The following is a 22,294-nucleotide window of genomic DNA, read 5'->3' on the forward strand; positions in this document are numbered from 1 at the left end:
TATTGCTGAGCCATATTTTAAATTGATGACTCCAGAGAATGAATTCCTATATTTAGTCCACAAACAGTGAGTAAGAGCAGTTCTATATCATTAAAAGTGTGTATTTTCCATTACACTTGCAAAAGCAGACTTAAAAAATTGACATACACATGTGAATTCTTTCCTATGCCTATGCATCAGGTACACAGAAATGTAATCTATCCAACTATTTGGTGCAATAATTTAAGAGAAACAGTTTCCATTTTAATTGTCTTCATCAGATGCCTGAGAAATGTAGAAGGTGGCAGGCTTTTTCAATAACAGTAGGGAAAACTCTCTTCAACATTGTTTGGAAACATAGAACTTATACTGCTAGATGTCTTTGAAAACAGCTTAGAGAAATATTTTTTATAAATTCCTGTGGTACACTGGATTATACCTTAGAACTGAAGAGTGATTTAAAAGAGCTCAGAATACCAGCTGTGCTCTGTGCCTAATTGTGTAAAACTGAAAACTTTACTTCCTTATATAGATTGGCTTTTTTGCTTTAGCAAGCAAGATAAAAACTGAGCATTCTCAAAAAGCTAGGTAGATGCTGATTTTCGCCCACAAGGTGACTTGTCCTATGCTTTAGACCATCCATTTCAAACCATTTCATACATCAGTAACTTCAATGCCTTCACTTAATCATCCCCTGCTATTGAAGTAGTGTTTGTATGTTAACTGCTGTGCATCGAATTATAAAGGGTACTGAGAACAGAATGTATTGCAGTCTTTCAAAACTACCGTAAGACTGTGAACATAAAACTGTGGTTTGTAGCAAAGGATCAAGCCTATCACAAAACCGCCTTTGTGTCTTTTACTCCAGTTAATGATCTGTGCATATCAGCAAATTAATAATAACAGAGATTTGCTAACTACCCAGTATTTTAATTGTCCTCAACTAAAGCATCTTTTGCAGCAGATAAGCTTTTAACAAGGGATCTCACTTAGCTTTTTAAGAAAGCTTCTGATCTCACAATAGTAAAAGATGATCTAGAGCTGGAAAAAAACAACATAATCTACTAAAAACAGGTACTGAAGTGTGGAATTTGACATGCCAAAATGTATTTGAAAAGGAGGGTGTTTCCCTACATAGTTACAATTTGTTTTCCTCTGCCATTTTGACCTACACAGGATGAAAATCTCTTCTCGTGTCTATGTAACAGGCTTACTGAAATGGAGGTCAGGCTATTAGACTGTTAGGTTTACTATCCTGAAGGGAGTAACTGTGAAAAGAGTCTTAAGAAACAAGAGTTGTTCTCAAGACAGTAATCATTACTAAAAAAAAATAATAATAATAAAAAAATCTTGTTTTGTAACAATAAACTGCAATTCTAGAAACCTGAAAGTTGTGCATAATGATAAAACACTGCTTTGAGCTTTTGCCGTCTATTGAGCACCTAAATCCTGTTCAAGTCTTGTAAGTTCTTATATACTGCCACTTACTGTGTCTGAGCACCTGGGAATTATTCTTCTATATCTTCCCGCTAATTCATGGAGTTCTGTCAGCTGGATTCTAAATTAGGCCATTGGCTCCTGTAGCTCATCCACATCCCAGAGAGGAGTGTGGCTGTCTGCTTTTCATCATCCTCGTGTGTCAGTGCTTACCTTCTGCCCTAGACATTCTCCCAGCACGCATATGTGCACACTCAAACATGTTTAGGAGTGTTTTTCTACAAAGGCAGATTCTTCTAAAAAAAGAACAGTGAGACAGCACTGTGGTCAGAATTTGCAACAGGGGAGGTTTGCATTGAAATAAGGAAAACGTATTTAAGTGTTGAGACAGTGATTAAACTCTGGATTGGTTTAGCTAAAGGGACATTGAAATCTCGATCTTTGAAACTCTCAAAGGCACCACTCCCCACTGGATTATGAGAAATAGAAACTTGCCCTCTATCATTCTCTTCCTAAGGTCAGAAGTTTGATTTCAGAGTTTATTTGTTAGAGAAGCAGTATCTCAAATGGATTCTTAAATTAAGCAGAGCATGTTTGGCCTCAGGGAAGTGTAGCAATAATTTGATTTGAAGAAATTGCTTTTTCTGCCTTTACAGTTTATTTTCTATGCACTACATTTTCTTTAATTTTGTGATAGTAGTTTGTTACCCTTTGCTGGGAATACTTCCATGAGAAACAGCATGAACAGACAAAATTAGCATTATTTTTCTATTTGTTTCTAACTGAGGATCATTCATAAATATTCTTACAAGGGTTTGTATTTTCAATGATTTTGCCCAGATTTTTTTAAGTCTTTATGGAGGTTCTTTCCAAATATGTGGTTCTATTGAAAAGGCCATTTATTGTTATGCAGAAAGAACAAGGCATGTACGTTCAATAAAAATTCTTATTTTAGGTTAAAGAAAACAAAAATAAATAAATTAAATAAATAAAAACCAGCTGCTGTCCTTGCAGATAGGCAGTCTTACTGGGATATTAAAGCTCAAGTACCAAGAAAACAAGCATAAGTTCTGCTTGCCAGAGTTCTTTGAATACACATTATACTAGTCATTTGCATGTGTTTTATTTTTGATTCTCCCTTCCATGGAAGCTTTTCTGATTAGTGTGTTGTGTCTCACAGATGACCTGAGGAAATTATGTGACATTTCTGTTTTTCCAATCTCCAGAATTTCTCTCTGCAGGTGGTATCATTGGAAAGTTCCGTGTGTTGATTCCTTCTTTTCAGTCTGTGTTGTTTGTAAGAAATCGTCACAAACATTTCCATTGCTAGCTTTCTACTGTATGGCTGTCTTTCTTCTCTTTATAGAATGTAGTTCTCTGTGTTAATATACAGATAAAAAAGCTCAAAATCAAAGTCGGGATACCCCACTGCTAAAACACTCTTCTGGTTTTGAAAGGCTATAATGGAACAGCATCAGTTAAAAACATGACTTATTCCTTGTAACTATTTGTTTCTTGTTAGCAAACTATCACATGCAGAACTGGATTGCATCCTAGAAAGAAAAGTTGTTTTCTCTTGCACTTCTGCCCATGACTCACAGTGCAAAGGAAAAAAACAAACCTGAAACAGAACAGAGAAAAGGAGAGCTAAGTAAAGATTAATTATTAGTAATTATGTCAGTATTAAACAGATAGCCTAGAATGCTTTTAATGTACTAATGGTCTTTGTGTGATTTCTTCCAACTAAAAGATATGATTCTGATTAAAAGGTGAATCAGTGCCCCCAGATAATTCTGAGGAGCAATTAAATTATCTTGATAGAAAATAATTAAGTGGAAAATCGTATAGTCTTGATGGGAGGGAGCTATTTCAAAATATCCTGTTCAGGATCCATCTATTTTTTCCTCTGGTTTCTGAAAGATTGTTAGATAGTTCATGATGGCAAAGATGTCTTCCTTCAGTATTAAGAATACTTCCATGAAGTATTCTTAAGAATGTTTATGTGTTTGAGAAAAAGATGCATCACACCTCCTGTTGCCATAATTTCTTGGTTTAAACTGTGCTAAATAAACAGTATTAGAAAAACATTCATGCTGGGTCATATGAAAGGTCCATCACTATCTCTCCTCCAGCAGTAGCCAGTAAGAGTTATTGTGGAAGAGAATATGGCAAAGCTCAGTAGCTTTCTGGTTAATCTAAAGAATACTAAATAGGTAATGAAACATCTAAAACAGTGATTATTCAAATATTTAGTGAGACAGCATGTAGTGGGCTGACCATAGCTGAATTCCTGGTGCCCACCAGGCTCTGTCATTCCACTCTTCAGTTGCACAGGGACTAGATAATACGATGAAAAGCTCATGCATTGAGATAAAAGACAGGGAGAGATCACTCAGTGATTATTATCATGGGCAAAACAGACTCAGCTTGGGGAAAATTAGTTTATTACCAATCAAATGAGAGAAGAATAAAGGGAAATAAAAGTAAAACACTTTCCCCCAGTCTCTCCCATCTGTCCAGGTTCCACTTCCCTCCTAATTTCTCTACTTCTTCCCCCCGCAGGGGAGCAGAGGCATGGGGAATGGGGGTTATTGTCAGTTCCATTACACATTGTCTCTGCCACTCCTTCCTCCTCACTGGAAGGACTCCTCACAGTCTTCCCCTGCTCCAGCAAGGGGTCTCTCCCATGGGAGACAGTCCTCCACAAAATTCTCCAACATGAATCCTCCACATGAGCTGCAGTTCTCCATTAACTGTTTCAGCTGGGTCCCTTCCACAGGGTGCAGTCCCCCAGGAACAGCCTGCTCCAATATGAATCCTCCATGAATAAGTCCTGCCAGCAAACCTGCTCCAGTGTGGGCTGCTCATGGGCCACAGGTCCTGCCAGGAGCCTGCTCCAGCACAGGCTTCCCATGGGATCACAGCCTCCTTCAGGCATCCCCCTGCTCTGGTGTGGGCTCCTCCAGGGGCTGCAGGTGGATCTCTGCTCCCCCCTGGATCTCCAGGGACTGCAGAGGCACAGCTGCCTCCCCATGGGCTGCACCTCAGGCTGCAGGGGAATCTGTGCTCTGGTACCCGGAGCAGCTCCTGCCCCTCCTCCTTCACTGACCTTGTGTCTGCAGAGCTGCTCCTCTCACACATTCTCACTCCTCTCTTCAGGCTGTGGTTGGCAGTAATTTTTTCCGCCTTCTTAAATACATTATCCCAGACGTGCTGCCACTGTCACTGGTGGATTTGGCCTTGGCCAGCAGTGGGTTAATCTTGTATCTCTCTGGTGTTGTCTGTGTTGGACATGGGGAAAGTTCCTGGCAACTGCCCACAAAAGCCACCACTGTAGCCCTCATTACCAAATCCTTGCCATGCAAACCCATACAGCAGTATGATTCTTAATGATCATATAGCATGATTTTGAATAGCAATATATTTTTGGAAAGGAGTATTTATTTCTATTTCATAATAGAAATATTTCATATACTTACTGGAAAAAATCATTGAGAGTTTTCTTCTAATCTAGAATCTCATAATTGAGCCAGCCATTCTACTGCAGTGATGTTTATGATTAAATATCACTCGGAGGCACTGCCATCAGTGGCCATCAGTAGAATGGCATGCCATGTACATTAGGCCAAGTTTGTAACTTAATGGAGTCAAAAGGAGTATCATCATCATTGCATAGTTCTGCCTCCTACATATTACATACTTTATTAATTTAACATACATGTCCTCATCTGCTATAATTTCTGATTGATTTAGGGAGCAAACAACCCAACAGGGTTCCAATATTTTTGCATTTGAAGAGGATAAAATATACGAATACAAGGCAGTACTTTTACAGCTAATGTTCATAAGGCAGTCATATAAGTTAGAAATACAGTATTGTTTGTGTTTAATGTATTTTAAAAAGCTCTATCTGCCCTACAGAAATGGATGAGACCATTCCCTAGATTATATTAATAGATGAATCACTTTGGGATATAAATAACTAGGAGACAAGCCCTTAGAAAGCCTGTTTTTGTAACCACCTCTTTTTCTATTTGTCTTTTCAGACAATGTGAGATTCTGTGGGACATACTGTGTTAATTAGATGTAGGGTTTTGTGGAAATGCATTCTGGTTTAGAAATGCAAATAGGCTTTCTGTAACAGTACAAATATCCAGTAAGAAATTATTGTATGATAATGTAACTTCACATACAGATCAGAGAAAGGAAAATTACTCTGAAACAAACTCTAAAAAGGTTGGCTGGTTTCTCATTTAACTACCAATACAGAGATACCATGTTATTGGATAAATACTGCTTTGTGTGTTGTGGCATAATTGTTTATCAGTTACTTCTCAGGTTGTTAACTCAGTATTTATATATATATATATATATATCTCACATCAGCCAAGCTGTTGTGATACAAAAATTGTTTTGGTTATAATTTGAGAAAAAAAAATTTCAGTTGGGTTGAATGTTTTGGTTCTTCCATGACTGTTCTTAAAAGAATAAAACATGTTTCAAGAAAATAAACACAGTTCATGGTTTTTCTCCTTCTCTGTGTGATTAAATTGGTCAGTGAGGACTTTTGGCACAGAACTATAAGAAATAATAAATTTAAATTACAAGTAGAAGCTGCAATCTGCATTTCTTCCACAATGTTCCAATTTTGTTTTGGTAATAACCATAATTAAACTATGTGCCAGCTGCAAGAGCATGAGACACTCAGTGAAGGTATCTATGAAAGCTGTGGGTTTGTTACAAATATACAATTAAAAGAAATAGGAACATCCATGAATTTCTTTAGTCAAGTATTTTTAGTATTATAGTCAATATTTTTCTAGGCTGGGATCACTGTACAGGGTGACAACTTTCTACTTTATCAAGCCATGCTTAGGAAAAAAAAGTTATCTGTATTAATATATAAATTCAACTGAACATTCCAGCCTTGTACAGCAGAATTTGCAGACATTTATAGAGCAAGGGACAAGCCTGAATTAGCATATGGTACATTTAATATACAGTCGATACTAAAAAAATGTACCAAAAGTATTTAAGTATAAATATATATATACAAAAGTATATATATATATGTAGGATATCATAAGACAACAATGATTCCTGAAGAGCAGCTCTGAGTGATGGCAGCTACATTCCTTATAGTTATATAAATTCTGGAAATGTGCTTATCATTTTATTTCAAAACAAAAAAATGCATATAGTAATAACTTTTGCAAAACCAAAATACTTGGTAATTCATTTGTCCATTAATTCATTCAGGCTTACAAAATTTTCAGCTTTCTTCAGCACTGTTAGAGATAGTTGGGTCTTTGAATTGTCCCATAAAATACATGCAGAGTGTCCTGGACTTGCTGGCCCAGGAGCACTTCTGTGTAAACAAGAACCATTATTAGGCCTTTCTCAGATAGCATTGGCTACAGCTGTGACAAAAGGATGATCACCATTGTGCTAAGGACATCCTGGTCCTCTAGGTCCTTGCTGTACTTCTCAAGTGAGTTTTCTATGTGCTGGGAAGACCAGGACTTTAGAGGCATCCTGCTCATGTGGGAGGAATTGAGCAGCCATGGCACCACCATGTCTTCTCTTACATAGCAGATGTCCTGAAGGTATATTTTGTCTTTAGAGAAAGACACATCAGATGATTTTGGCAGCTGCTTCTTCAGAGGAGATCATTGTTGAGAAAGCAGGCAGCAGCATAAAAAATATCGTTCCCTTTGTAGTTCCATAGCTTCTTATTTTGTTGCTTAGAGTATTTCTATGTTTAAAAACAGAGGGTTACCCTGTTTCCCTGTGTGATTTCCTCTGCTGCCTTTTTTTTTATCTTTCTTCACTTGCTGGGAGGGTGAGGAATGGCAGGGTCAAACTGCCACAACCCCTTAACATGACTCTCCAAGGTAGGCTGGGGATTTTTGATAGATAAGGGCTGTGAGAGGGACAAAAACAGTCTGCAGTCTTCTCTCTGTACTCCTCGGAAGTAAATGCCCCTCACTACCTGACATGCTCCTTTTCACATTTTTCCCACCTGTAAAGCCCTTTCTGAAACCTTATTGATTTCTTTGACTGGTTCATCCAATTTTTATCTTCTTTCCTGCCTTTCTTCCAATCCTGTATGCTTCCTGTTCTGTCTAAATGTCAGATCTGTGGTGGAGTTCCTATGCAGAGTAACTTCAGGTTATTTCAGTTATAGTGATACAAATGTCATTATATTGAAAATAAAGTTGCACTCTTAATTTACTAAATCTTGCTAAATCTTGGTGTTAAGGACTGATTTTTAGAATTTAGTAGGTTATTTTAACAAATTCCAAGCCTACAAACTATTATCAATGAATCCGTCTCAAGAAACAAAATTATTATGCCTCTAGATCAGCCACAGAGGAATCTTTCTCTGTTGATGATAGGGCAGCTTAAAATCCTGAACTAAACCATATTTCTGAAGTTGATACACCAGTTATATGAGATGGGATGAGTCAAGCTGGTAATGTCCTCAGAGACTGGCCAAGATCTATTCCAGAAGTAGTTGTGCTTTTTTATACCCTACTGAAAGTCTGCTTCAATTTTTCATGCTCCAGTGGTTAGTATCCTTTTAGTTTACTGTCTGTTTTTATGTGTGTTCTGTTTCTACCTGTTGTCTTTTTTCCAGCATTGTTCATTAACCTAAGTTGCTATTGCACTTTTCCAGTGCTTACTTTCTTGTATTTATAGACACATTACCTTTATAGGGACAAGTAAGTGCCTGTTCCACTTTCTGCCTCAGCCTTTACTTTGCTACTCTAACCTAGCCAAGTTCTGTCAGTCACCTTTTAACAGGTAGGCTTTAGAGTCTTTACATCATCTTGGTGACCTTTCTTTTCTTCTGTCCTAATTTGAAAGACTTTCTTGAATGTAGGTGACCTGTCTTCTGTCTGTACGAGATTTTACTACTACCTTAAAATATTCTCCTTAATCCAATGCTCCTAGGATCAGAGTAGCCTTTTCTTGGCAGTATTCCACCAGAGGCTGAGTGTGCTTGTATTGACTTGCCTGACTGGCTTAAATATTGTTAGTAGTGTAGCCACAGGGACACAGTGTTCATTAAAAGCTGAAAAAGCTAACTCAAAATCATGAGGAAATATTTAAGAGCTATCTCACACTGCTCTGCCTGCTGCTACAGTTACCAGGGCTGCATTATGTCAGCTGGCTATGAACTGGATAGTGCAGGTATAAATGTCTAAAGTTATCATTTTTACAGATCCCAGTCATAGTTCTTTACTATTACCCCTCATCTTTCATTACCAATCCATTAGTGATTTACTTTTTGTTCTCTTTTCCCCATGATCCAGACTCTAGGGCTATCAAGCCTGTTTTGATTACAGGCAAAACTGTACATTCAGACCTTAACATATATGCTTATCTTACAGAAATTCAGATAGTGATGGTGTGAACAGTACTTCTTGGTTCACCTTCATTTTGAAAGTTTCCTCCCTAGGCTAATCTTAGCTTTCTCATTCCCTCTTCCTTGTTCTGAGCTCCTTGTGTTTAGCAGAGTCAAGCAGATGCAGAAATAAAACTGGGTACAGCCTGCTACATGACTGGTTAAATATGCATTACATTCTACTTTGTGTTCCTTTTCTTATTTTTTAAGATTATAGCATCTGTTCAAGCACCTATTCCCTATTTAACAGGAGCAATTTTATCCCTTTCAACAGAGAGAGTCACTAGTAGAATTTGTTCAGAGCTGGCTGAATGCTATGGGCACATGTGTGATAAATTTTAGGGATACCATCAGCTGAGTCTTTTCTGCCAGCTATACATTCTGTTCCTAGCATTTGTTAGATCTCGGAGCAAACCTGTTCAGAAGTTCACAAATCAGAAGGAAAAAAAAAGAGAATTTTCTTCCAGGACCAGCTGAGCTTCCTATACTCTCTGACCATGGAGTCAAATGGATAGCACAGCACACATGATGGGAGCAATGCAAGCAGAGGTACAGTCTGATCTTCTGAGCAGCAGCTGGTGCTTAGCACAGCCAAACCACACTCCAGGAGCGCATCAGAAGTTTTATAATCTCTGTGGGTAGATCACAAGGCACATACTCCTTACCTGAAAACATTTTTCAAGAAACACAAATATTTCACAAGATACTGTTCCTATGATTAGTGATTAGTTTTGAATAGTCTGCAGAATGTCCATTCACATCTCACAAGATGTGAGCAATGCTGACCTTGATTGGAGAGATTTGATTCTAAAAACAATTTAGCAACCACACCCCTGAAATCTCCTTTCACTATTAAAAAAAGACTTCTTGCTGTCTTCTTCTTTAAAAGAATCTTCACTATACATACATACATTTCATTTTGTATTCAGTTCACTGGCTTGAATACAGAGAAGATAAAAATATGATTCAGTGAAAGCATTTATAAGAATATGTAAAAATCTTTTTAGTTAAGTAGAGAGAGATGACTAGTGAATAGTTATGTTAGTAAAATTCACAGCCTTATTCCATAATGTAAAACCATTTTCAAGTCACGGGAAATAGCTCTCAAAACGACAAAAAAGGGACTTTTTTCCTTCTGTTTAATCAGCTTTTTGATGTAAAGCCAACAACTTTCATTCTGTTGTAAAAAAAAAAAAAGAAAAACTGCTATCCTAAAATATAAAACAAGGACTACTGTTACACAAAAAACTATTATGGATGCAGTTTATGTTGAAGAGGTATTAGGTTTCCCTCAGACAAAAAATCATGGGCAATAAGCATTCAAAAGGAATCACAACAACCTGTAGAGTATGTAGCTGATGCTCCCAATTATTCTTTTTCTGCTGCTGCATTCCTACACTCCAGAGGATACCTCTCACCTTTACAGCCACCACACTACAAACATTGCTTGCACTGATGAGAATCACTGTTTTGCCTGAAGCAAGGAACATAAGTGTTGCAAAACTGACTCCTCCTCTAATGGGGTGAGCATGTACAAGTACACAGAGTTGTATTTCTCCCAGAGCTGCCAGGCTGAATATTTTGCAGTCAGAGCTCTAAAGCTTACAGGCTTTTTCTTTGTTTATCTTTCTTTTGGGTCTTTCTCCCTCTTTCTTTCTGGATTTTTTCCTTTTTAAAATATATGAGAAACACTTTGAAACGCTGGATTTTCAAGTCCTTTTTCAGGAAGCATTCATGAGCTGGCATGGGTCAACATACATTTCATTACCAGGCAAAAGTAAGTACTGCAGTTAAATCTGTTCCTACTGTATGTTTACCTGACTGTAAAGGGTTTGGTGGAGTATGAAGGACAGAGTAGACTGTAGTTCTGTTAGCAGAAATTGAAAACTTACAGAAATAGGTAAAATCAGTTCAGCTTAATATGGTATGGTAAATATCATGTGGCTCACATTCTGAGAAAGAAAAAAAGGATTTTAACTTGTAAGTCAGTCAGCTCTTTTAATACTGAAATAAGCTGTGGACACAGAGATGCCACTCCTTCTCTATGTTTTTTTTAAGTGACAGTTGGACTGTGTTTATTATTTCGAAGCATTTTTAATCCGGTTGGTAGTACATATCTCATTATATTACTGTTCGATATCATTTATGTTCACTTAACATACTATTATTTTTGTTATACATCAATGAAAACATCCTTCTGGAACTCCTATAACTGCCATAGTATCTTCCACCATCTAATGTTCCCTAGCTATTATTTTATTCTTCCTGTGTTCCTGTGTCTGCACATACATTCACTAGTTATCAGATTCTGTCTTGTATTATTATCTTCAGGATGTGTTGGTATTGGCATAGACTGGCAGTGAAAGGGAAGGATGAAGGGAAATGGATCTCAGAGAGAATGGAGAGGAAAGGCTGGTAAATGAGCTGGCAAGTAGTAAAGAAAACGAAGTGCTTTGATCCGAAGAGCATCTTTTCAGCCAATTTTCCCTGCATTTTATTGAAACGCTGTGCCGTCAACATCTGTAATATTTTCACTATTCCAACAGTCACCTGGGAATTCATTAGTACTCTGGGAATGAATACAGTTTCCCTTGCTCTGAGTCCCCTCTAGAGAGCGCAGCAGCCTGCGAGACAGTTTTGCGGATTCTGTGTCCGTGTGACCGCCGTAAGATTCCTGCTGCAGAAATGCTCTGCTGCAGCTATCAGTCTTCTCTTCTTCTGAGAGTTGGCTTGCTTTTGTCGAGCTGCACTAGGCACCCTCCCAAGGCAGGCAGATGGATTGCCCAGGCAGCGGGCAAGTTTAGCAACAGGTAATGCCCGAACGCCTGTGTCGGGAAAGCAGCCATTTACCACGTGCGTGTTTCGCAGCTCCGAGCATCCACAGCGAGCCTGCAGCGTGAACGCTGGGCAGGCTCCTGTGACAAACTGCAGCCTAAAGTCCTGCAAAAGGACTAACCTAAATCCCCACTATGGCTTGGAGCGCGCAGACTGAGGAGGGAAACAAAACCTGGAGAAATGCAGTTAGCATAAAGCCAGCAAGGAGCAAAATACCTGATAGGTAATCCTAGCATGTTGTTGTTGTTGTTGTTGTTGTTGTTAAAATTGATCTTGAAATCTGCCAGACTAAATTTTTACATCTGTGGTGTGATGCTTTGATGGGGCAGGTTTCCCAGTGGTCTGAGCTGAGTAGGCTAGTTCAATCTCAGAACTTTCATCTTTATTTTTCAGAAGGACCTTAAAGTTTTTAAGCTATTTACATTGTATTATCATAATTTTTCATTGCTCAGCAACATATACCTTTTAAATGTGTCATGTGTTCATGACTCCATCTGCAATTACCACACATAGCAAGTAAAGTTCAGCTATCAGAAACAGGGGACAAATGGGGCTTTTGAAAGCTCTGGCCTTCATTTACAGCTTGTGGAAGTTTGACTTCCACACAATCCTTATGGCAGTGGAGCAAATGGAGTTCAGCCACTTCATTCAGCTGTATCACTATTGGAGTTACAACTTCTTTCCTCCCAGGTGGTTTTCTTCTCCAGAATCAGACAGAGATTAATTACGAACTCAACACTAGAAATGCTTTTGTTCCTACTGCCACTTCCATCTGTCTTGTTTGAAACTAATATTCTGGTATTTCCAGACACTGAAATTTACAAACTATATTTTCTATGTATTTAGGTACCCACATGTACATACCAATGCACTTTTTATTCTTCAGGCAGGATTTTTTAGTTTTGTAACAAGCTTTTGGTATGTAATACCCACCTTTTAAAGTTCTATTCCTCCAAGAAAACCTTAGTTTGCTGTGGCTTCAGCACCACTTTTGTTTCCCATTTATTTCTTCAGTGCAGCTGCCTTTCAGAAAGGTTGTAGGGTTGCTGCACAAGGTAAAATCAGAGGGCAGCTCAGCCTATACTCTAAGGTTTTGATTGTACTCATAAATTGGACTAATCTAATACTCTAACAACTTCACTTACAAGGACTTTGCCACTCAACTATTCCTGACTGTTCTACAGTTTTGGGGGGATGCCTTATTTGGTCTCCACTCTTGTTTATCTGTGATTGCTATCACATTTCTCCTTAGCCCAGCCCTGAATTAAAAATCTCCTGTCAGGTGTGTCTGTACTTAGGCTGCATGGGCAGTTAGGCTAAACTTAGTTGATCAACCTTGAGGCTGATCTTAATCATTTTAAAGAACCAGCCTATGTCATTTTAATTTTACAGCTGTAAAATTAAATAAAACCTATTCTGCAATCCTCACTCTCACCCTAAGTTATCACCATGGATCAATTTAATTAAACATTATGAATCCAGGAGTGCAGCTAAATAACAAGAGAAGGAAGGTTTCTAACTGTTGGCCTTCCTATCTTTGGTATTGCCTGGTCTCACTGAAGAGACCTTGCTCTTTCTTTATCTATCACAGATAGCTACAGGTTGGTAATGGTTCTATTTAACGTGAACTTTAATCCTTCTGAAAACTTACTTGTTAAAACACTTTTATATCCAGCAGGCTATATTTACAACCACTTTTTAACCCTAAAACGTCATGATTTCTGTTAGAGCCATTGGTAATTCCCCTGCTTGCAGCATGTACCTGCCAAGTGCAGCTCTGGCTCTGCCTGACCCTTCCTTTACTGCATGTACCCCATACCTAGCAGCAGCATATGACCTTGAGAGTCAAGAAAAGAGTTGTTCTCTTTTCCTGCCACACTCTAAATAAGTGAATTAAAAATGAGAAAGGATGAACGTTCGAAGTAAATGTTAAAATATCTCTGCTGTTAAGGATTGCATTTAGGTTGAGTCCTATTGCCATTGTATATAGGTTAGATTATCATTATGATCCCCCTAGATTTACAGATAATGATCTCTGAAAAGACCTCATTCAGCATATTTGTTACATCTGATATCATTCGTTTTCCTTGTCTTAAGAAATTTTCTAATCTCCTGTATTTCAAACCCCTTACAACCTGAGGTAACCCGAGGTTTTTGGCATGGCGTTTCTCTTTCCAAATTCATTGTTCCCTCAGGGCAAAATCATTCCATATTAACAGTGGTTTTATATTGTCACATTTCCACTTCTGGTGAACATGTGATACATAACATTGCCTATGAGCAAGTATGTACTGGTTCATAAAAACAGTCAATAAACTTGGCACCAATAATTGCTGAACACTTTCAGACCTCTAACTGGAGCAAGAACAATCAGGAGCAATCATGATATAAAAATGGAGTGTTTAGAATTCACAATAGGTCATCTGTTTGATGAACAGCACATTTTGGATGCTGCTGTATGGTGTGACCCTTCTTTCTTGGATGAAAGAGGAGATGGTCTTTGGAAAAGCGAAGGTGACTTGTAGCCAAATCTACATCTGCTCTCAGCCTCATCCAAACATTGGATTGCTGTGTTGCTGTTTCTTCACTCCTAAACATTAGCTGGTAAATCATGAGAGTTCAAGAAAGCCAATCCAAAAAGAGTAGGCTTTTCTTTCAAAAGATTCCCTTTACTTAATTATGGTGCAAAGAGAAAATAAAGAACAATTCACTTCAGTGATTATAGAGCAAATTCTACGTACCTTATGAAAGGTAGAGAGATCATGATTTTGTGAATACAGAATAAAAATGAGAAAAAATAGAATTAATTAAGAATGAAGATTAGTCTTTGTTTTAAGTAACAATATAAAGGATTTTTTGTCTAGATAAGGTAATTGTGTATGATCATACTACTTTGTCCGAAGATAAGGAGGACAAAAAAAGTTTCCTGTCTATTTTTCACTCAAAGTATGTCTTCTAATCTCTTCAGGAAAAGCTTTACCTCACATATCTTGTATCATCTCTGTATCCTAATCAGCATATATCTGCTTAGCCTAAGAAATGCCAAATTACCCCAAACTCTCTGTAATTATTACTGTTGTGTATTAAAATATTATTCATATGTAAGTTCACTCCCTAATTATTACTGTATACTGCTCCCTAGTAATTTTATGCCTAGCACCTCTCTTCATTCCTTGTTTGAGTGGAAGCAGTGTAGATTTCTATTGTGATTTACTCAAATGAGGAGAGGATGAGAAAAGGCTACAATCAAGGGAGATGTCATTGGTCTCAATTAAAGAGCAACTTTGGTGCCAGATGGTGCAGGCTCCATTCCTCCAACTTCCTGCTGGAAGACCTAATCCTCAAAAGTCTCATCACCACAGTCACCAGAAGCCCTTCCCCCTGTTCCAGCCATACAACCCTCTTACCCTAGAAATGTATCAAATCCATGAGACCTTGGAAATCCTCCCTGTGTCCACAGGAGTCAACATTTTGTCATGATTGTGGCCATATCCCCTGTGATCTCTGAACCCCCTGTACTTGCTGAAAGCCTTGCCTTTTTCTTTGCCACAAAAGAATGTCAAAGGCCCTCACAGATACACACACACCTATGCGAATTTTTGTGTCTTTACAAAGACACAGGTGAAAATGTATGAAGTAGATAAATGTATGTTCATACACAGTTATATTTCTTTATACTATAGAAGGATTTTATTTATAAAGTGTGCATATGAAAATGTTTAGTAAGAGATAATGAAATTAAGTGAATATTTAATGTTAGTAGAAAGAAAGCAAAATAAAAGGAAAGTTCAGTTAAATGGTGTAGGAGTATGTCAGAGGGAGTGGGGGGACGTGAAAAGATCTGAATGTGCATTGGGCAGAGGGGTGAGCCTGAAACTGTCCAGGAGGCCACCCAGTCCCAGGTCATCCAAACAACAGACTAGACCTGTGAACCTGACCAAGAGGCCCTCTTCTTCTACCTTCAAACCAACCAGGTCACCTTGGGGCTGTCCTGCAGCTTTTTTCTATTTTAGAAAATATAGTTAATATTGGTTTATTAAAGTTGAAAGCCAGAAGGAAAAAATACTACATGTTTGTAGGGACATCTACATCCCAAAATGTTTTCCTAAAAAGACCATGTGCATTTAAGAGAAGATGGTTGGGCTGGAATTATGAAAACAAAAGTTTGTGTAAAGGGAGGTGAGGTAACTCTTGTCTGCATCTCAGTGTTCTAACACATACTTGTAATACCATGAGAGAGATTATGCTCCATGTATTCCCTTATCCTTATGTTGATGTGGAGTTCCTAACACTTTCTTAAAACACAATCCTGGCTGAATACACAAAAGACACAATTTTTCTGTGAATTGTTCTTATTCCTTCTTAGAACCACAGGATTAAAAAAAAAAAGTAAAATAGCCCATAAAACCCAGCTTTGAAAGAAAGGAAATGGTGACAGTAGGAGACAGGTCACCATCACCCCAGTGATCAATTAATAAATAAAATTTCATTGAACATGACTTAAATGTTGCCTAATGTTTTCCTGTGTGCATGTAGTAGCAGCATGTTGATAGATTGCAGCATCTGTTAAAAGACATTTTCTGTGCTCCTGGAGAACTGGGAAGCTTTGGGAGTTTAAGACCCATTTTTGAAACAAGCTGTTTCAAATACTGTTAACTGAACATAAACAGGTGGTCTCATGTCTTGCAAATCAAGACTTACAATATACATACATCTGTGAAAAAGTCCTTTACAAGTAACAGGTATTTGTGGGCTATTCTATGCACAAGAATAACAGCATTAAGCTCATTTTAATGGTGGTGAACATATTATCCAAGTGTGCCAGGACTGTGTGTCTGAGAGGCAGAACAGGTTCTCAAGTAGCTGAAACTCTTAAAACCATTTTTTCTGCCTCAGTAATTACAGATCAAGGAGGGAATGGATGTTCTTAAATCAGCCTTCACACAAGCTGTTAAATTAAAATAATTTTCACATCTTTGTTACTAGTAATGAGGTAGATGCCTTTGCCACTTTTTGCTTAAACAGGTGCTCAAAGCAAAGACATGGGGATGTCTTAGAGCACACAGTTACCATTTGCTACATTGGTGTGTTATTTGAGTTCATAATAAAGGACTATACCACAGCTTCTTCATTACAGCCAGAGTCAGACATGTCTGTGAAACATCCAAGCTGTGCAAAGAATTGGAAAACCATGTCTGGTAATTGGTGTAAAATTAGAGTAGATATACCTCTGCTCTGGAAGGAAGACTGAGGATGTTTAGGACAAAAGATTTAACAGTGGTTATGAACAGATATTCATAGGTATTAGTTGAAACTATGCAAAAGGGTCAGATGTACTGCTTAATAGACTACACTCACGAAGGTATCAAGGGACATTCTATTGCTATGAGCTTTAAAAAGTGAACTGAGGGCAAAATTTAAAAGTTTCTAGTAGTAAAAAGAGGGAAGAAACAGCTATTTGTAAAGGGTGTTGCTTGCCCTAGAAATTTAACAGCTGGATAAAAGCCTCTCCAGTCCATGATGTTTAGCAGTTGGAGCCAGAGTGGGACAGAAAGAAGGATGGTAAACCACAGTTTTCACATCATGCTCCCCAACAAAGTTTGCACCAGAATATCCCCACAAAACACTAGTTTGAACTTTACCAAACAGCTATTCAAAGCCCCTGGAAGCCGTCAGGCCAGTGGGAGGTGAGGTTAGCAGAAACACAATACTCAGACAGCTGGAATAATATTAATAGTGCTGCTGGGTAAGACATGGCATTAATCTTTGCAGCAAGTCCATTATTCATTCATATACATACTGCTGGAATGTGTAAACACATATTATCTCCAACAACAGAGCTTTAATTGTTGACCAGCCATGGATCTGGTCTTTAGTCCTGCAACTAGGAAAGCAAAACTTAAAATGGATTAAAATTCTCGTATTTTCATACAGCCAGGAAACTAGCATGGTTTTTGGAAACTTCTCCTGGGGTTGCCAATGACAGTTTCCCTTTTCATTGACACGCCTGGAAGGTTTTCATCTCCATCTACTTCTACACTAAACATTATTGAATATCAGCTGGTTTGAGATTTATTAGTCCCATTCTTATGGTGAGTTCTGGAAAATGGTAATAGCAGTGAGCTCATTGCATAAACACAGTACAAACTGCATTATGTGCCAGTAAACCAATATTGATTTGATAGAGGAGGCACTGAAATAAATACAAATGAAAGCAAACATGTCTTATTTCACAGTGGAAAGGAGATTGTGAATTTTATCTGATGGCCTGGAAGGTTTTGGTGTTTTAACAAAGCCACCATAAAAAAGTAAAGAGTAAAGAGTAAGTGGTAAACAGAGTAACAAAATAATTAAAAGGACACCTCCTTGTACATGAATTATTAAACATCCCAAGTGGACTAGGAGCTGTATTCTACACCCCTTTTTAGAAGCTATATAATTTTTCTCTAGTAGTTCAGGAATTATTAAACCACATGTTAAAAGTGTGGCTAAAAACATGCCCAGAGATGTGATCAGATATGTCTTCCAAGCAGTTGTGGCCAAGTTGAGGTCTGGCAAAGCAGGAGGTCTCCAGGGTTGTTGAGAGACATGTCACAGCCCTGAAGGGCTGTCCTTTCTCAAACCCTTAAAAGGAAAAGTATGGGTAGTGCTCTGTGTTCCAGCCACAAGAAGAAGCAGAAGGATAGTAAACTCTACTGAGCACTAGGAATAAACCAAGAAATACAGAGGAGGATGGCCCCTTCTACCACTAGAAAAGGAGGTATATCTTAACAAGGCTGCTTTTTGTTCATGGCTGCTCCAAATAATGCACTAAATCCATCATGGATTTGTCTGAAGTTTCCCCAATGCAAGAAGACATCCCAAAGATCTTGTTCTTTGAGATGCTGTTGCTGTCAGCTTTAACACAATTTTCCCCCTGGACTAGAGTGAGAAAAGTTGTGTAGGTCTGAACAACTGTGCTGGATCTTTGCTGCAATATTGTTGAAGAGAATGATGAATTCTGTGTTGAGCACTTTTAGCCATGGATGATATGTTAGGAGATATCCTGAATTTGTTAATCGAGTCTGATATGTAAGGTATAGGTGACCTCTAAGCTGCCTTCAGGAGTTCATATTTTGTCCTAACAGGAGCCATGTCTACTGGTGCACCATGTTCAGGGGAGGCCTTTGGGTAAGTGTAATCCCCTGCCCTTGTCATTATTACACTGGATAATTTGGGTTTGTTTCAGAAATTTCGTCACATCTATCATTTAACCAGTGGTTTTTCTCTTTTGGGGAAAACCATTGAAAACTCTCCTTGTTGTGCCCCTGCACATGTTCCTGTAAAGCTGTATTTTTGTTCTGGTTTTCCATTTTAGTAGGCAACATTAACTGTATCTTGCAGCACAGCACAGAATCCAAAGACTGACCAAGTGACACTGTACAGTATAACTGGATTGAGTTTCATCAGTCATGTTAATGGGTAGTCGTGTATCTCTTTTTTCTTCTCATTTATTTTTTTTCTGTTCATATTTAAATTTTATTATTGATTCCTCTTATTAACCAACGTGCAAACTTTTGCAAGTAAATTAATTTACAAAGTCCATGCATTTATAAATATTTATGCACACCTTACTCTATATATTTTAGAAATACTTAAATGTCACCATAAGGGGCTGAACCTGCAGTAGAAGAAGGTGGACATGGCACCTGCCCTGTCCTACCTTGTGTGAAACCGTCCTGACCCTAGAATCTAAAAAAGCCAGGGGAAAAGGGGGGGAAAATGTTTTCTTTAGACAACAGAAGACAGTCAGCAGTTTGTGTTGCCTGTTAGGAATTAGTATCTTCACAGATTTTTAAGAGATATTTTTTTAGCTCTCTGTGTTGATGACTTGATTATAAACTGCTATAAGACACTGAAGTAAATCCATTACATGTAGCATGAAGATAAGTAACAGCAACACAGGTTCCCATTGAAATGAGATATTCTCAACAGTTCTATTGTTATTGTTATTCTATTGAATATTCAGTATTCTCTGATTTCTTTTTAAAGAAGGTAACAAGATTCAACGACAGAAGAGCAGTTGTGATGTCATATATCTGCGCTGTGGTCAGGCTTTCAAGACAATTTCATGAAATTTTCATAAATTACCTAGAAACTCAGAGTCTATATGAAGCCACTGTGCAGGATGGCCGGTCCTTGGAAAATGATTTACAACTGGTTATCAGTGAGTCAGTGTCTGAGCAAAGGGGCAGAAAACTCCTTGGTGTGGCAACTAATCTATATGTCATTAGTGACATGGATAGCATTATACTAGATAATGGTGAAGGGAGAGGGACTTTAGCTTATTGAGAAGAAGAAGAAGAGAAAAAAAGTTATTTTTATGTTATAATTGCTGTATGATTTCTGATAAATAAAAACTTGCTTAGTAGAAGTAAGACTAAGGTGCTGCTCTGAAATACAGATGCACAACTACACAAATATGGGACTGAGGAAACAAGGGTTCAGGAAGGTAATTGGTACTGTGAGAGACTGCATTGCTAGTGATTATTGACTCAAATCATGCTGTGAGAGACTGGACTATTGGAGCTAACAGCTCAGACAATTGGGTGAGTGCTTTGCTGGTGATGCACAGAGTGCAGAAGGGTGTGCATGCTTGGGGCTACAAGCTGTGTTTCCAGATACAGGAAGCTGATAAAAGACAAATCCTGAGAGGGGGCATAAGTCCTTCTTATCATGCCAGTGTCCTCCCTTCATGATGACTCATCTGTGAAAACTCCCTTCCAAGGTATCAGGACAGTCAAATGTAGGATGAAGATGGGTATGTCACATGTAGGATGATGGGCTATAATGGGTGTTGACTGATTCAACTACAGTGGTAAGAGACAGCTGCAACATTTTAGAAGATGTCAAAGACTCATGAAATGTGCCATGATCCAGTGTTACATCATCCAGGGGAGGTACAGGAGGCATTTCCACACAGCTGCATCATAATGTAAAACCCATGGACCTGGTGTTTTTTGAGTTCTTTCCCTCCACCACTTGATAAAGTCTGCAACCATCACCTCAACAAGACTGCAATCACTGAGAAGACCAGAAGAAGAGGACCAATGGGACATCGTTGGAATCTATGGAGTGGTCATATTTTCTTCTGCTTTACCTTTTTCTCTGTTACTTTCTTTCTCCCCTCCTCTTCCCCTCACCCCCTCCTCGCCCCATCTCTCTCTCTCTCCCCCTCACATTTACTGTTTAATAAAAGCTGTACTGTTGACTTCGGAATATGGTCTCATTTGCGCCTTAATTTGGGCAGGACCTCTCTAAAAATTTTGATAAACAGATCTTAACAGGTATAAATGAGGGGTTTCACACTACAAAAAAAAAGAACAGGAGTCAATAAAGTCATCCTGCTGTGCAGAAAGTAAATACCATGCCATGATTTACAAATGGGTGTGTGGTTTGAGTTGTGCAAAGTGTTTCTCTTATTCCCTTCAATATTTTCAAGGCCTCAGCTAAAATACTTTGTATTTCAGAGGTGCAGGGTTTCAAAAACTATAGAGTCTGCAGCAGAGTAAGAAGATTTAGAGGTCTGGAGAATGTGGCATATAAGAAAACTAATCAAGACTGCTACATCTAAGTAAGAGAAGATATATTTAAAGTTCAGAGTAGTGTCTCTAAGGTCGGCAGAGACAGGAGCTCTCTGTTCTGTTCCTTTTAGGCTGGAAAAGAAGTATTTGGATTAAGTTGTAGCAGGCAAGACACAGAATAGATATTAAGAACATTTTGTTAATACAAATATTATATCAGTAGTCTACATTGCCTGAGGAGGTTTCAGAATTTCCCTAATTGGATAGATTAAGCAAATCTAAGGAATTATATTGGTATTGTTGATCCCTCCTTGGTGCTCTTGGGGCTCAGATGACCTCCTGAAACCTCTTAAAGTTTGAATTACTGAGAAGCTTTTATGCATTAAATTCTTAGGTTTCACATTCTTTGAAAAGGGATATATATCTTTGATGTTTGTACTGTACCCAGAAAAGCAATTAGATCTAGAGACTCTGGTAATCATAGAAACTGTACAGTAATAATGATATCTAATTAGCATGTTGTGTGGAAATAGAACTGTAAAATTATGATTCCCTGTGCCATAAATGAGGTGGTGGGTTGACCTTGGCTGGTTGCCAGGTGCCCACCTAAGCCACGCTTTCACTCCCCTCCTCAGCTGGGCAGGGGTGAGAAAACAGTAGGCTCATGGGTCAAGATAAGAACGGGAAGAGAATCATTCCTCAACTACCATCACAGGCAGTTCGGGTAAATTAATTTATTGCTTAATAACACAAGAGTAGAGCACTAAGAATAATGATGAGAAAACAAATCTAAAAGAAAAAAAAATCCCTATTCCATTATGCTTCTTAGGCTCAACTCCACTCTATTTATTTCTCTGTCTTCCCCCGAGCAATACAGGGGAACAGAGAAGTTTGTGGTCAGCTCATCACAGATTTTCTCTACTGCTCCTACTTCCTTATGCTCCCTCCCACGGAAAAGTGTCCCTCCCATAGGAGACAGTCTTTCACAAACTTCTCCTACTCAACATTACTCTTTTCCATGGGCTGCAGTTCTTCATGAACTGCTTCAGCACCAGTCCCCTCCACAGGG

The 22,294-nt window shown here is 38.4% G+C and overlaps 1 long non-coding RNA gene across 1 annotated transcript in view; it reads left to right on the plus strand.

The window, feature by feature from the left end:
• LOC148184524 (uncharacterized) overlaps positions 1-20,867 on the plus strand; it is a 39,424-nt gene extending 18,557 nt beyond the window's left edge. Inside the window, exons 3-4 of the long non-coding RNA XR_015772403.1 lie at positions 18,790-18,832; positions 19,694-20,867. This is a non-coding gene — a long non-coding RNA (uncharacterized LOC148184524). The remainder of the gene's footprint in view (positions 1-18,789; positions 18,833-19,693) is intronic.
• The last annotated feature ends 1,427 nt before the right edge of the window (positions 20,868-22,294 follow it).

This window comes from Pseudopodoces humilis, chromosome 4, assembly GCF_049639895.1.
Source record: "Pseudopodoces humilis isolate 2021_Gansu_Grassland_sample_001 chromosome 4, ASM4963989v1, whole genome shotgun sequence".
NCBI lineage: Eukaryota > Metazoa > Chordata > Aves > Passeriformes > Paridae > Pseudopodoces > Pseudopodoces humilis.